This window comes from Protopterus annectens, chromosome 1.part0, assembly GCF_019279795.1.
Source record: "Protopterus annectens isolate FY-2018-M chromosome 1.part0, PAN1.0, whole genome shotgun sequence".
Taxonomy (NCBI): Eukaryota; Metazoa; Chordata; order Ceratodontiformes; family Protopteridae; genus Protopterus; species Protopterus annectens.
The window spans coordinates 1,872,482,395-1,872,497,025 of record NC_056725.1 but is presented as its reverse complement, the minus strand read 5'-3'; the positions used below and the strand labels follow the sequence as shown (position 1 = coordinate 1,872,497,025).

Genomic DNA, 14,631 nt, shown 5'->3' with positions numbered 1-14,631 from the left:
AAAATTGAGGTCCCATGCAGGAGTTGGTGCTCTCCTGGGAGGTCTTAAATTTTTGGCCGCTCTGAGATACTGCCTTAGCAGAGGATGAGAGAAGAGGGGAGGGTTCTGTGTTGTAATGAGCTGAAATGGCAGAGGCATGGATTTTTATGGAAGAAAAAGATAGACCCTTGTGAAGCATCTCAGTTAAGTATTGCAGAATCGGAGGAATATTGAGCATTGCTGTGCTTATTATTCCTTGTGATTGGTTCCAGGCACAGAATTTTTTCCATTTGTCAGCATAAGATTTTCTAGTACTAGGCCTTCTAGCCTCCAAAATGACATCCATCACAGGTTTGCGGAGAGATGTCAAGGGTGAAATTAGTTGATTAGCCACACTGCAAGGTTCAAAGTTTGGAGCTGAGTGTGCAGAATTTGGTAGTTCTGCTGAGACAGTAGGTAAGGTGTCTGAGGCAGGTGCCATGGAGGAAGGTGTGACACATTGCGCAGAAGTGGGTACCCGTGTTGGCGAGGCCAGTCTGGAGCAATCAGAATAATTTTTGGTTTGTCCTGTCTGGCTTTTAGTAGGACTTTGGAGAGCAAAGGCAGAGGGGAAAAGCATAGACTGATAGGTTTTTCCAGCGGAATGACGGAGCACCCACTTTCCAAGCTTTTTTGTGATGAATTCTTGTGCAGAATTTGTCCAACTACTAGTTCTGGGGTGAGGCAAAAAGATCTATGTCTGGGCTCCATTTGTGAGTCAACATGTTGAAAACTTGTGGTTCCAATTTCCATTTGTGTGGGTCCATAAGACTTCTGCTTAGTTAGTCTGCCAGAGTATTTAGCTTTCCTGGCAGGAATTGAGCTTGCAGATGTACTTGATAAGTCAAGGCCATGTTCCACAATGCCATGGCTAGTCTGCAAAGGGGGTAGGAATGTGCACCCCCCTGCTTATGTACCACATGACTGTGGTGTTGTCTATCAGTAGTTGTCCTGGATGAAGGTAGTCCTTGAAGGCTGTCAGAGCATTCTGTACAGCTAGCATCTCTTTCTGACCGATATGTAGGTGCATTTGATTTGGGCTCCATTTGCCCTGAATGCATTTCCCTGTCAGATGAGCCCCCCAAGCATAGACTGATGAGTCTGTAGTTAGGGTTTGGGCAGCAGGGAGTGGAGTGAATGACAGTCCCTTGTTTTGGTGGCAGGCTTCTGCCCACCATAGGAACTCTAGTTGCAGGCAAGGTACAATAGGAATCGCTGTTTCCCAGGCTGTGACAATGGTGACTCCATAAACTTTTTAAGTACCACTGAAGTTTCCTCATATGCAGTCCTGCATACGGAATTAGAAGAATGCAGGAGGCCATGAACCCCAAGGCTTGCAGAATTTGCCTTGCAGATAGCAGGGCTTTTGTGGCCACCTGTTTGAAATAAGTCACCAATTGAATCTGTTTTTCTGGCGTAAGGCAAGTCATCTGGGCAGTTGTATTCAAGCTTGCACCCAGGAATGTAATTTTTTGAGGGGGGACCAGTTGTGATTTCTTTTCATTTATGGTGCACCCTAGACAAGTTAGAACCCTTTTTACAAAAGCCAGATGCTTTAGAAGAATGTCCTTATTTTCTGCCCGAATTAGACAATCTTCCAGGTACGGATATATTTGAATATTTCTTTGCCTGCAAAATGTGATTACTGGAGCCAGGCACTTTGTGAAGACCCTGGGTGCAGTAGATAAGCCAAAGGGCAGTGCAGAGAACTGGTAATGCAAGTAGCCTCTTTGAAGCAGAGGTATCTTCTGCAAGATTCCCCGACTGGGATATGCAGGTAAGCCTTTTTAAGTCTAGAGTTATGAACCAGGCATCTTTGCCTAGCATAGATAGTAACTGTTGAAGAGTCAGCATCTTGAATTTTGGAATGTCCAGAAAAGTATTTAGAGTGGATAAATCCAGAATTGGAACGCTGTGATGTGCCTTTTATGGGTACCAGGAAAAGTCTTTAATAGAAACCTTGTTCCTTTTCTTCCTCTGGTACTGATTGAATAGCCCCCATATTCATGAGGGACAGAACTTGTTTCTGGGCCTCTGCCCACTGATTTGGAGGCAGATCTGGCCATCCGTTTGGGACTGGCAATGTATGGAAATGAAATCTGTATCCCTGGATACTACATTTAAAACCCATTTGTCCTGGGTAATCAGTTGCCAGTTTTGTGCATGAAGTGCCAGTTTTCCCCCCAAATGGGCGGCCAAAAGGTAAGTGCTTGGTGATTGTAGAGGAAAGTCATTGAGACTGTTTACCATAGGGAGGTGCCTTGTTGCTTCCAGGTTTGGAGGTGGAGGCACCCCACTGTTTTGTTCTAAAAGGTCCTTGTGACTGAAACCTAGAGCCTTTGGAATGTCTGGATTTGACTTGAGTGGCTCTTGAGGGAACTGGAAAGGACCAGTTCTCAGTAGGCCAGTGCCTACTAAATCTGGGTGGCTGCACTTGTAAGAAATCTTTCACAGTTTGCATAGATTTAGCTTTATCTTCCATCTTTTTTTAAAATTTCTTCAGCCATACTACCAAAGAGACTGTCCTGTTGTAAAGGAGCATCCAACAGTTTTGCTTCAACATTGTCGGGCAGATTTTGCTCTTTGAGCCAAGTATGCCTTCTTATCACAGATCCAGTTACAGTAGCCCTACAAGAGGCCTCCAAAGAATCAAAACCACATTGCAAAGTATGTTTTCTAACTTGTTCAGCTGAATGTAATAAATCCTGCAACTCTATTTTCCACACACAGATCAACATCATTTTCTGTTTAAGTAGTCCCATGACATGCTGTTGATATTTAAGCATATGCAATTGACAGTTTAAAGCCCCGATTGCCAAGGTTGCAGACGTGTAAACCTTCTTACCCCATCTATCCAGCGCCCTGGAATCTCTGTAAAGAGGAGTAGGATTTTTAGCAGTAGAGGCCTTAAGCCCTTGGGATCCTGAGAAATAGTTTCAGGATCAGCAGTATGATTTTTGAAAAGGAATTTGTGGGAGTCAGGAACCCTGTAGTATCTGTCCGGCTTACTAGGAGCCGGAGGCAGAGAATCAGGAGTCATACTAGATTCTGAAAAAACATCAACAACAATGTCTAGAACAGGAGGTATAGCCAAAGGCCTATGCTGAGGAAGAAGAAGAAAATCCCTAAGTCTCTTTTTAGATTCAGAGAAATCCTGACTTTCCCAGTGGAAGTGTTCCCTTAAGGTATGTAAAGTTTCTCCAAAAGAGAAATCCTCAGGGGGAGAAGCATAAGGGATGGGATCTTCTGCATCAGAGTCCTCATAAGTAGGTATAGATAAATCCTGTTCAGAAGAAGCAGCAGAAGACATAGAAACCTGATATGAAGATTCATAGTCAGTGCCTTGCCTAGGCCTCTAAGCAGGAGGGGGATGGCTACCCCTGATCAAGGTAATTACATCTTCAGCCATTTTGATCATTTGTTTTTAGGCATTGGGGCCTGCACACGTGGGCCAAGCGTCTGTTTTTTAGACATAGAAGTAGATTTTGGCCTTAGTTTTGAAGCTGGCATCGGTTTAATATACAAATCTTTAGGCCTGAAAACACCCTCAAAAGCCGGTGCCTGCACAGCGGCTCCGGACCCATCTAAGGTAGAGACATCCTCGGGTTCAATACTTAAAGCATCTCGCGGCATACTGGACTCAGAATGGGTCTCAGTAGAGGCCTGCAAATCAAAAATAGCAGGTATCAGGGGCTGCGAAAGCACCTCACTGAATACCGGCGAACCGTCGTCGGTTCTGGACCTCGGTCTGTCTCTGTCTTTTTCTTTGCGCTTTTTAGGTATTCCGGTAGTCGGATTGCTAACCAATGAAATTTCTGGAGAGTTAAATCTTGAGTCAAAAATATACTGACATTTAATTGTGCATTGATTAAATTTAACACAAAACCGACAGCAAGGCACATTGTGGTCAGGGCCTAGGCAAGGAATACAGTACAAATGAGAACCCTTATTAGGTATTTGCTTCCCACAAGTAATGCAATTATTAACTTTTACTGACATTGGTAAGGAGAAAGAAAAAGTTTCCCCAACAAAATACTTAGCTTTTCGTTGAAGACTTCGATACTGAAACTCAAAAATGAAAATTTCAGAAGTCGGACGACCGGCACTTGCGAACTGCTTCTGCTTCAGGTACAGAGCAGCAAGAAAGACTGATCTAATGGCGTCGGCTGCATGTTTTATACCCCTTGATGACCTGACGTCATGGAAGAAGGGACAGCAACTGACGCAGGACCCCAAGACTTTGTTAATCAAGCCGACTAAGGGCAACATGCCAGCAGATTACCAAAATGTAATGACTGCAATAGTGAAACACAAAGAACATCAAATATGACAAAGTGGGAGACAGTGCTCAAAAATGTTTAATCCTGTCAGATGAAGCATTTCCCTCTTTATAACCATGGTATTTTTCACATTCAGGAAAAAAGCATAATCTACCAAAAGCAAAATAATGTGCTTCCATACCCGCTCATTAACCGTTCCTATCTGGTTCGTCCTGCAAAGCTTCCCATACTCTTTACTGTATTTTGCACAAAGCTGGTCAGAAACCTACAAGGAAGCAAACATGGTGAAAATTAACTCCAAAAACAAACGTACATTATTTACAATGTTATTTTACATTTGTTAACCTAGTAGGTGGACCGGTCCAGTAACTTTTTTCATTCGTGACCCAGGTCACATATTGTACCACTACTACATATATAGACAAACTGAGGTTTGACATTGACAAAGAAAGTGCCTCAAATAACTAAAGACGAATTAAATAAAATGGTGACTGCAACCCAGCATTTTAAATGGGGCATTTCCAAGGAATGTTTCTGTAGGGTCAATAACGTGGCCATACAATAAAATTCACCATCCAACAGCTCAGAAAGCTTTACATCTCTGAGGCTTCCTAGTGGGTGATCACATACTGTAATGAAGTGAATACAAACAGCAGATCAGTAAGGAAGAAAACTTTTGGGTTTGAAAAAGACAGTATAATTACGGTATTAGAGTGTGGTTTCAAATCATATCCACATAATTCAAAGCAGGATAAAAGAGGTTTGACAGGCACAACAAAGAACATCACAAAGAATGAATGTAGACAAAAAAGCAGAATGAAAATCTCTAAAATCTGAAAGATGGACAACAGCTGAAGATAGACTATAATTTTCAATGTACAAGTCATTCTGAATTGTGACACAGCAAAATACCATGATTAAAGTAAGCATATAATCCCAATATCCCAAAAAAAAAAAAAAAAAAAAAAAGGGGGGACAAACAAAAGTGAGGAGGTCTGACCCAGTAAGTAAGCAAGGAGATCAAAGCAAGAGAACAAATACACAGGGAACCCTGCAGGCTACAATGAAAAGTGGTAATGGCAGCACAGTCTTCACAGAAGTTATCCACAAAGCCCTTAGTCATTATGAGTCAAAAGACAAGGAAAACAGTAGAACATACAGGAAACATAGTAGAACATATCCACATGGCTAAATGGGTAGAGTTATGGCCTCATGTGCAGTAGGTGCAGGGTTTGAATACATGGAAGAGCAAGTTAGCATTATGACCAAGTAGCTATATGGGTAGATATACGGCCTAATGTTTAGTAGGTCCTGGGTTCAAGTCCATAGCAGTGATAAGATCCTATGAAGTAACAAACAATGGAAAAGTTAACATAGGAGATGTTTACTGGAGCACTCTGACTGCAGCTACAACTAAGTGGAAATGTGTCAATAAGTAGCAATAGTCAAGTCTCAAATGGTACAGCCTTGAAAAACAGCATTTTTGGCATTGGTGCTCTTAAAAGCACGAGAAATAGGAAAATCTCAGATGAATCAGCCATTTTGGAGACAAGTGATCACCAAACAGTATGGTTCACCCATCAGTTTATCTGTAGTCTTATCAAACAAAAGTGATTATTCGAGATTTCCAGACATTAGCCACACTGAAGAAGCATTTTGTTGGTATGCAATGGAGCAAAGAAATAGAAAAAAAAACATGAAATTTAAGAAATCAGATTGGGATGGACAAAAATGGAAACTGAAAATTTAGGACTAATAAATGCTTGACACAATGTTTACTGAGAAGGGAGATCCATCACATCAACACAGTAAAAAACAATGGCTAAATTAAAATATGGTTACTACTGAAAAACTTTTCATAAACAAAGTACAGATATAGCAGTAGGGCCTTATGGGAGCCTTCTTTGAAGTCTTAGAGAAATATATTTTTACTGCATCAGTTAATCTATGAAGTGACCCATGACAAGACAATGACCAAGTTCACCCTCTCAAACTAGACAGCCCTCTCCTTGAACAGGAATGAAACTGAACACCATGCAGCTCTGTACCAACTAATAGCCTGAGATGCATCAGACATTAATGCTGTCAGTTTATGGTCATTCTCAGAACTGCACATATAAGGATTTTATGGGGAAATCCTTTCATGGAGACAATGGGAGCCACTCAGGTAGAAAAAGCCACACACAGAAGATACTCTCACATTATATTTTTCGCAAAAGTAATGTTGTTTTCTTTCAGATTTTCCCGGTTAGGGGTCGCCACAGCAGAACTCCGGTCCGCTAATGATTGGCAGTAGATTTTTTACGGGTGCCAAGGTGCCAGCTCGACACCCAACCTTCAGCGAAGGCACGCCCATTCTACGCATGTCTTTCGAACGTCACTCGACCGCGTGGAGGACATGCAGACTTCACACAGAAAGCAATACTGTATCATAACAAGACAAAAAAAAAGTCTTACATCATCAAAATCACTAAACGGAGATGAAAACTGTGCAAAGTAAAGAGATGCTAACAATAACAACTTTTAAGCCTATTGCACCTTCCAACATGAAAGCCATGCCCTCCAGACTCTCACCTCTTCTATTACTACAACTCTACAGTCACACACAACAGTAGATGTGGGTACTGTAATTAAAAGACTTGCAAGTTCTCACTCATTTCCAATATCACCTGACCACAAAGTTATGAACAGTTAATTAGCAGACTGCAGGAAGGGTTCCATTCCTCATCAAAATTGTAAAGGACAGTAAAAGGACAGTTTGTATGCATTTAAGTTTTGCATCTACCAAACATGAGCACAGATAAAGAACTTTTGTTTCATACTGTCACTGTGGTAAGGATATCCCAAAACATGGAGATTCTTCAGCAACTTCACCACGGCTGCCAAGAATCAAGTTAACATTTTGGGCTCTGAAGAAAGTCTAAATGGCCACATTTTGTAATGAAACAAGTGTCCACAAAGCAAACTGGTGTAATCTTCTGCAAGAACCCTAAACAGTGATGTGCCAAAGCTGTACATTCAGTTGCTTGACATGAGACTGCTCATATCACAGTTGCTCACATATAAAAGTACAGTTGTGTAAACTCTTACCGTAACAGTAGATGGCCTTCCCTTCACTGTTGCAGTATTCATAAGCTATATTATCTTCTGCCAAGGATAGCTCTACATCCAGCCAGAATACCAAAGTCTCTATTTCTTATCATCATCATATGTCACACACATGCTCCCCTGGGTCAGTACAGGGTATAAAGATGACATATAAAATTAAAAAGTTCACTGCCAGTTAACTCCCACCGATTCTTATATCTCCAAATAGCAAAAAAGAAAAACGAACAGATGGAAAACGCTCTATTTAATAAACAACAAAGCTTTCGGGAATGTCCCTTCTTCAGTGTTAAAAATAAGTAATGCTAAAACATTGAATTATAACAGTTTTTCAAAGAACACCACATGACACAGCCACCCAATGTATGATCTAAGATCATTAAGACATCATTAAAAATACAATTATTTCTAAAAGGTACAACTTTTATCCACATCAAATCACATACATATAATACATGCTTAACATTAAAAAGAAAAATAAAAATTTATTTTACTTGAAATACATATATCCCTAACAGTCTATTTTATATATACATATATATATATATATATATATATATATATATATATATATATATACATACATACACACACATACAATATATGTATATATTGATATAAAATATAAACATAATTAATAAAGTAGTTAACTATCTATACTGCTTCTGTCTAAAGTCCAGCATTGGTTTAAGTGTTATTCTATTATTTAATCCTGGTGCTCTATCTGCTTGCAAGTCTTACCATCCACCTATATTCAGCCATTTCTAACTTATTATTTTGATCCCAAAGTCTTACATTTTTATGTATAATTTCTAATACTTTAAATTTAAAATTATGTGAATTACCTTTGACTATTCTATGTTGTGGTAATGCATTAGATGAAAGGTTCCTTTTCATGTCTGACCTGTGTTCAATGATATGGTCTTTTAAACATCTAGAACATTTTCCAACATAGAATCCCTGACATTGTGTGCATGTAGCTAAATACACAACCATAGTTGTCTTACAGGTTGCTGCACAATTTATTTCATATTTTAATTTACTTACTGGGTGCTCAAAATATTTGTCACAAATGCCTGAGCAGCAGCTACAGTTGTAGCAGGGAACTGTTCCTATAGTATATATTATTGGAGTAGTTAGATTCACCTTAAAATCTTTAAAACATAACTTCCTTTTTAAATTACTCATATTTCTATATACAAGGTAAGGTCTGTTACCTAACAGTGCATATAGTTCTGGTTGAACCAATAAAATCCACCAATTCCTTTTTATTATTGCTTCTACATATTTTGTCATGTTGTTATACGTTGCCAATACTAGTGAAATTACCTGAGAAGGTAGAGCTCAACAAATGCCCACAATCGAGAGGGCGTTCTCAAAAAGAAACAGCTCTTTTGTAGGAAAAAGGAAAAGCGACAGTCTGCTCCCAAACAGCAAACAGGGACAGAGATAACTGGTAAGCTTCATGACTCCTTTTTGAATTTATCAAGTCTTTAACTACTGTGACGCAGAGTTTATTGAATAAGGGCTTGCAATTTATACCTTGTAGCTCTGACTCGATTGTAGAGGCACTAACTGACTTAAAAACCTTCGTTCGAAACCTATGCTTGAAACTGCTGTTTAAAGACTCACACAATGACATAAGTAAATTTAAGAAAAAAAAGTACTTTTATTCCCAATAATTACCATATCTTGGACGCTTTCTATACACTATGTGAAGATGATTTGAGAAATCTGTATTATGATGTCAGTAATGGTAGGTATAAAGTAAAAAAAATATATGTCTTATGATGAATTATTGGCCTGTAAGCAATTATGCATCAATAATGATATTAAGCAAGCTGATAAAGGAGGAGCAATGGTCATCTTTGATAAGGATGAATATACTAATTTAATGAAGCAATTTTTAAATGATGTGCACACCTTTAAAGAAATAACCTTTGAGGAGGTGAAAAAGATAATTTATGAAATACATATATATGTATATGAAATGCAAATACAAAATTAAATTACATTAGAATTATTTAAATACTTCACTGCATCTACTCCAGTTATTCCTGTAATATACAGAATACCAAAATTACATAAATCAATGACCACCCCACCTATGAGACTTATTGTCTCAGGAAGAGGGTGGTCAACAGAACCTTTGTCAATTTATATTCAGGAAAAACTGAGTAAATATCTACCTCTGTGTCCTAGCTATATCAAAGATACCAATGACTTGGCATGAAAGTAACATCCATAAAGAATTTATGATTGTAACTTTGGATATAAGTTCTTTGTTCACAGTAATACCAAATGATTATGGTGTGAATGTAATTTGAGAGTTTCTATGTGAAGAAGTAAAAATGAAGAGTAAAGAGGTGGAAACACTATGAAGCATGATTAAAAGAGTTTTGGAAAAAAATGTTTTCCTATTTAACAAGCAGCCATATTTACAAATGTCAGGAGTGACCATGGGTACTCCAATGGCCAATACTTATGCTAACATAGTATTAAATCAATGGGAAAAATATTATGTAAGAGGTGACAATAATATTTTCAAAAGTAACATTCTCTTTTATCAATGTTTCGTAGATGATGGTTTTCTAATATGGAAAGGAGATGAACAAGAATTGGTATCTTTTGTTCAATATCTGAATAGTACTACGAATTTTCTTAAGTTTACTATCAATTATTCTTGGAATAAGATAATTTTCTTAGATGTAGAAATTTACAAGGGTTTTAACAACAAACTAGAAACCTGTGCACATAGAAAGAATATACAGGTGAATAAATACATGCATACCAGAAGTATGCATGCAGCGCATGTATTTAAAGGTATTGCAAAAAGCCAATTATTAAGAATTAGCAGGCTAAATACAGATTCTAAGAAATGTAATGAACAAATGGAAATCGTATGTCAAGAGTTTCAAAATAGAGGATATGATATGGAGAATGCAACACAAATGAAAAAAATATATAATGGAGCTTAGAACGATGCAAGCAGCCCCTTATTTTAGTAACTATTCAGCTATTATTGACAAAGATAATTCATCTCCTATAGTGAGGTATATTACAACATATAACATGACAAAATATGTAGAAGCAATAATAAAAAGGAAGTGGCGGATTTTATTGGTTCAACCAGAACTATATGCACCGTTAGGTAACAGACCTTACTTTGTATATAGAAATGAGTAATTTAAAAAAAAAAAAAAGTTATGTTTTAAAGATTTTAAGGTGAATCTAACTACTCCAATAATATATAATATAGAAACAGTTCCCTGCTACAACTGTAGCTGCTGCTCAGATATTTGTGACAAGAAATATTTCGAGCACCCAATAAGTAAATTAAAATATGAAATAAATTGTGCAGCAACCTGTAAGACAACTAAGGTTGTGTATTTAGCTACATGCACACAATGTCAGGGATTCTATGTTGGAAAATGTTCTAGATGTCTAAAAGACCGTATCATTGAACACAGGTCAGACATGAAAAGGAACATTTCATCTAATGCATTAGCACAACATAGAATAGACAAAGGTAAGTCGCATAATTTTAAATTTCAAGTATTAGAAATTATACATAAAATTTAAGAGTTGGGGATCAGAATAATAAGTTAGAAATGTCTGAATATAAGTGGATGAGAAGACTTGCAACAGATAGAGTACCAGGATTAAATAATAGAATAACACTTAAACCAATGCTGGACTTTAGACAGAAGCAGTATAGATAGTTAACTACTTTATCAATTATGTTTATATTAGATATGTGTATATCTATATATATATATATATATATATATATATATATATATATATATATATATATATATCTATATATATATATATATATATATATATATATATATATATATATATATATATATATATATATAATAGACTGTTAGGAATATATGCATTATTTCAAGTAAAAGGAATTTATTCTTTTTCTTTTTAATGTTAAGCATGTATTTTATATATATGTGATAAATGTGGATAAAAGTTGTACCTTTTAGAAATAATTGTATTTTTAATGATGTCTTGATCTTAGATCATACATTGGGTGGCTGTGTCAAGTGGTGTTCTTTGAAAAACTGTTATGATTCAATGTTTTAGCATTACTTGTTTTTAACAGTAAAGGGACATTCCCGAAAGCTTTGTTGTTTATTAAAGAGAGCGTTTTCCATCTGTTTGGTTTTCTTTTTTGCTATATAAAGATGGCATACACAGGTTACAAGCTCAGAATAGAAGTGTCCCAGAAGAATATAATCATCCTAAGGAGAAGGGAAAACATGTACATCCAAAGAAAAAGAAGATTCCTAAGGAAAAAGGCAAAGACCACTCAGCCGGGTAACTGATCCAAAAAGAAAAATGTAGAAAAAAGGGGGACAGGAGGGAGGAACTGAATACTACAACAGTGAAAGGAAAGGCATCTACTGTCATGGTAAGATTTTTGCACAACTGTACTAGGTCCTTCCATATTACTGTTGCAGTATTCATAATCTATGGCAGAATACAAAAGCTACTGTAAGCCTTCCACAAGCCCATGAAGTATAGTCTTGGCAAAACCTGCCCTGGCTCTGGAAATGACATCCAACTTGTAATGTTTGGTGACAGTGCACAGAAGACCAAGTAGCAGCTTCAAGGATGGAACTTGTGTTCAAACCTTTAATGAAAGCCTCAAAAGAAGCCACTGCCTAATAGAATGAGTCCAAACAGAGGCAGAAAGCTGCTTATCAAGAAAGGAACAATAAAAAGAAATTACTTTTGAATTCTAGGAGGAGATGGTTTGCTTAGAAACTGCTGAAATCTATGTATGATGCATGAAAGGAAATTAATACTGCTCAGATTTACAAATAGCCTTTCTCTTGTCCAAATATCTGAGCTATGAAGTTCCAAGGTGTGTAGAGCACCGACACAAGCAGACTGAGGAGAAGGAAAAAAGGAAGGAAGCTAAACAGACTGATAAGGGACAACTCATTGACCACCTTGGGCACGAAAGAAGGATTAATATGCAGACACACCCTGTCCCTATGAAAAATAAAGGGGAGCCTGCCATCAAGGCTTGGAGTTTAGAAACTCTCTTGGTGGAAGAGACAAGAGTAACCAGTAAAGAGTCTTCTAAGTGCAATGCTACAAAGAAGCAGCAGAAGCAGGTTCAAAGAGTGTGGGTCAATTTCTCAAGAACAACATTAAGGTCCCAAGAAGGAGGAATAGGCTTTCCTACTGGCTTAATCTGGAGGATGCCTGTCAGGAATTGTTTAACCTCAAAATGAGAGGCCAACAGAGGGTTCAAAGGCAGACAGGCAGAGATTGCTGACAAGTGAGCTTTGAATATGCAAAGCCACCATGGAGAAGTTCAAAACAAATAAGAGAGAACCAGAGAGGGCCCCCAAAGATGGTGAAACCTAAGACACCAAACAGAAAATCTCTTCTATTTGGACATATAATTTTCTGGTGTTGGGTTTCCTAACTTCCAGCAGGACCTTAAACACATCCTCTGAGAAATAGTGTTGAAATAGGATTAAAACCATATCACTCAAAGCGTCAACTAAAGAGTGGACAGATGAGGGTGAAGGAGAAACCCCTTATCTCGTGTGGGAAGATTCAACTGGTGAGGTAACTTGTGAGGATTGCTACTGGCCAGGTTTTTAAAAAAAAAAAAAAAAGAGGGGAACCAGTGCTGTCTGGGTCAAAAGGAAGTTAACAAGATTTTTGGAGTCTCCTATTTCATATTATACAGGACCTTGGGAAGAAGAAGAAGAGGGAGCCAGCATAACAGAACACCAATGGGGTACTTATCTGCAAACGGCGTGGTATAACCAGTACAGTGAAGGGTGTTCAGACTGACATACAACCGGCTTTTGGACTGGCAGCAAAAAATTCTGACTTGGAGTGTCCGTATGTCACCTTTTTGTCTTGTACTGATGTTGGCAGCATGCGTCTGACATGCTGCTGATAAAAATTAAAGACTTTAGTATACTGGCGGACGTAACGCTATACTTGGTGGGAGATCCCATAGGTTATGAATACTGCAACAGTAATATGGAAGGCTGGGAACACTTCACAATGCCGAAATTCTGAAAGATTGAATTTCATATGGCTGAGACCACATGATCAAACTTTTGGAATCCCGACATTGTGAATGAAGATCTGCATACAGAGCGGAATGGGAGATTTCCCTTTTCCCTCGCTGTAGTATGATCTCAGAGTTGGAATATTTAAGTAGCAGGGGTGTGGGGGGTGCAGAGGCCCCCTGCAGAAACATTAACATTTTTTTTTTTTGGATTTGTTTCAGAATTTCAATATTTCGACACATCGATCATATGGTCTTGGTCATACGAAATTCGAGGTTTCAGAATTTCGAGATTCTGAAGGGAATCCAGAAGAACATCTACTTGAAATGATATTTCCTTGTACTTCTGCTCAACTGCTTGTGCCATACAGAAGTGATATGGTTTTGCTGTACTTGTTTGAAAAAAAGCTTGCACTGCTCATGTTTAAAGAATGAGAGGTGTTTTCGTTCCTGTTTCAGTAATATTTCTTTTTCTAAGAGGCAGTAACGTTACAGTCTGACTATGCAAAACAGTCAGGGAGGGAAAAGTCTCATTCTCATATTGGGGGTGCAAGAGGCCTTGTTTACTGCAAAAAACACTCTGGATTTGCAAGACTGCTGTACAGTTATGTGTGTGTGAGAGTGTGTGTGTGTGAGAGTGTGAGTGAGTGAGAGTGTGAGAGTGTGAGTGAGAGTGTGAGAGTGTGAGTGAGTGTGAGTGTGAGTGTGAGTGTGAGTGTGAGTGTGAGTGCGTGAGAGTGTGTGAGTGAGTGAGTGTGAGAGTGTGAGAGTGTGAGAGTGTGAGAGAGTGTGAGAGTGTGAGAGTGTGAGTGTGTGAGTGTGTGAGTGTGTGAGTGTGTGAGTGTGTGAGTGTGTGAGTGTGTGAGTGTGAGTGTGTGAGTGTGTGAGAGTGTGAGTGTGTGAGTGTGTGAGTGTGTGAGTATGAATGTGTGTGAGTGTGTGAGTATGAGTGTGTGAGTGTGTGAGTGTGTGAGTGTGTGAGTGTGTGTGTGTGTGTGTGTGTGTGGATTTATAGTACTGCCTGCATTAGAAGGCATCTGAAATTCTTTAAAAACACCATGCAGACACCTGGTGGAAATACAGACATGACAGTCTAGAGAGTAATCATCCACAAAGTACAGCTGTATAACAGAAACCTACCTACACGGCATACGTTCCAAGTGA

General features: G+C 38.3%; 2 protein-coding genes across 3 annotated transcripts in view; one reads left to right on the top strand and one right to left on the bottom strand.

The window, feature by feature from the left end:
* The window catches only part of NIPBL (NIPBL cohesin loading factor), a 4,951,262-nt gene that overhangs the window by 3,162,584 nt on the left and 1,774,047 nt on the right, over nt 1-14,631 (top strand). The gene's annotated exons all lie outside the window — the stretch shown is intronic.
* The window catches only part of IST1 (IST1 factor associated with ESCRT-III), a 1,439,276-nt gene that overhangs the window by 332,087 nt on the left and 1,092,558 nt on the right, over nt 1-14,631 (bottom strand). For both annotated transcript variants that reach the window (XM_044069956.1, XM_044069957.1), the window contains exon 2: nt 4,480-4,563. The gene's annotated coding sequence lies outside the window, so the exon portion shown is untranslated. The remainder of the gene's footprint in view (nt 1-4,479; nt 4,564-14,631) is intronic.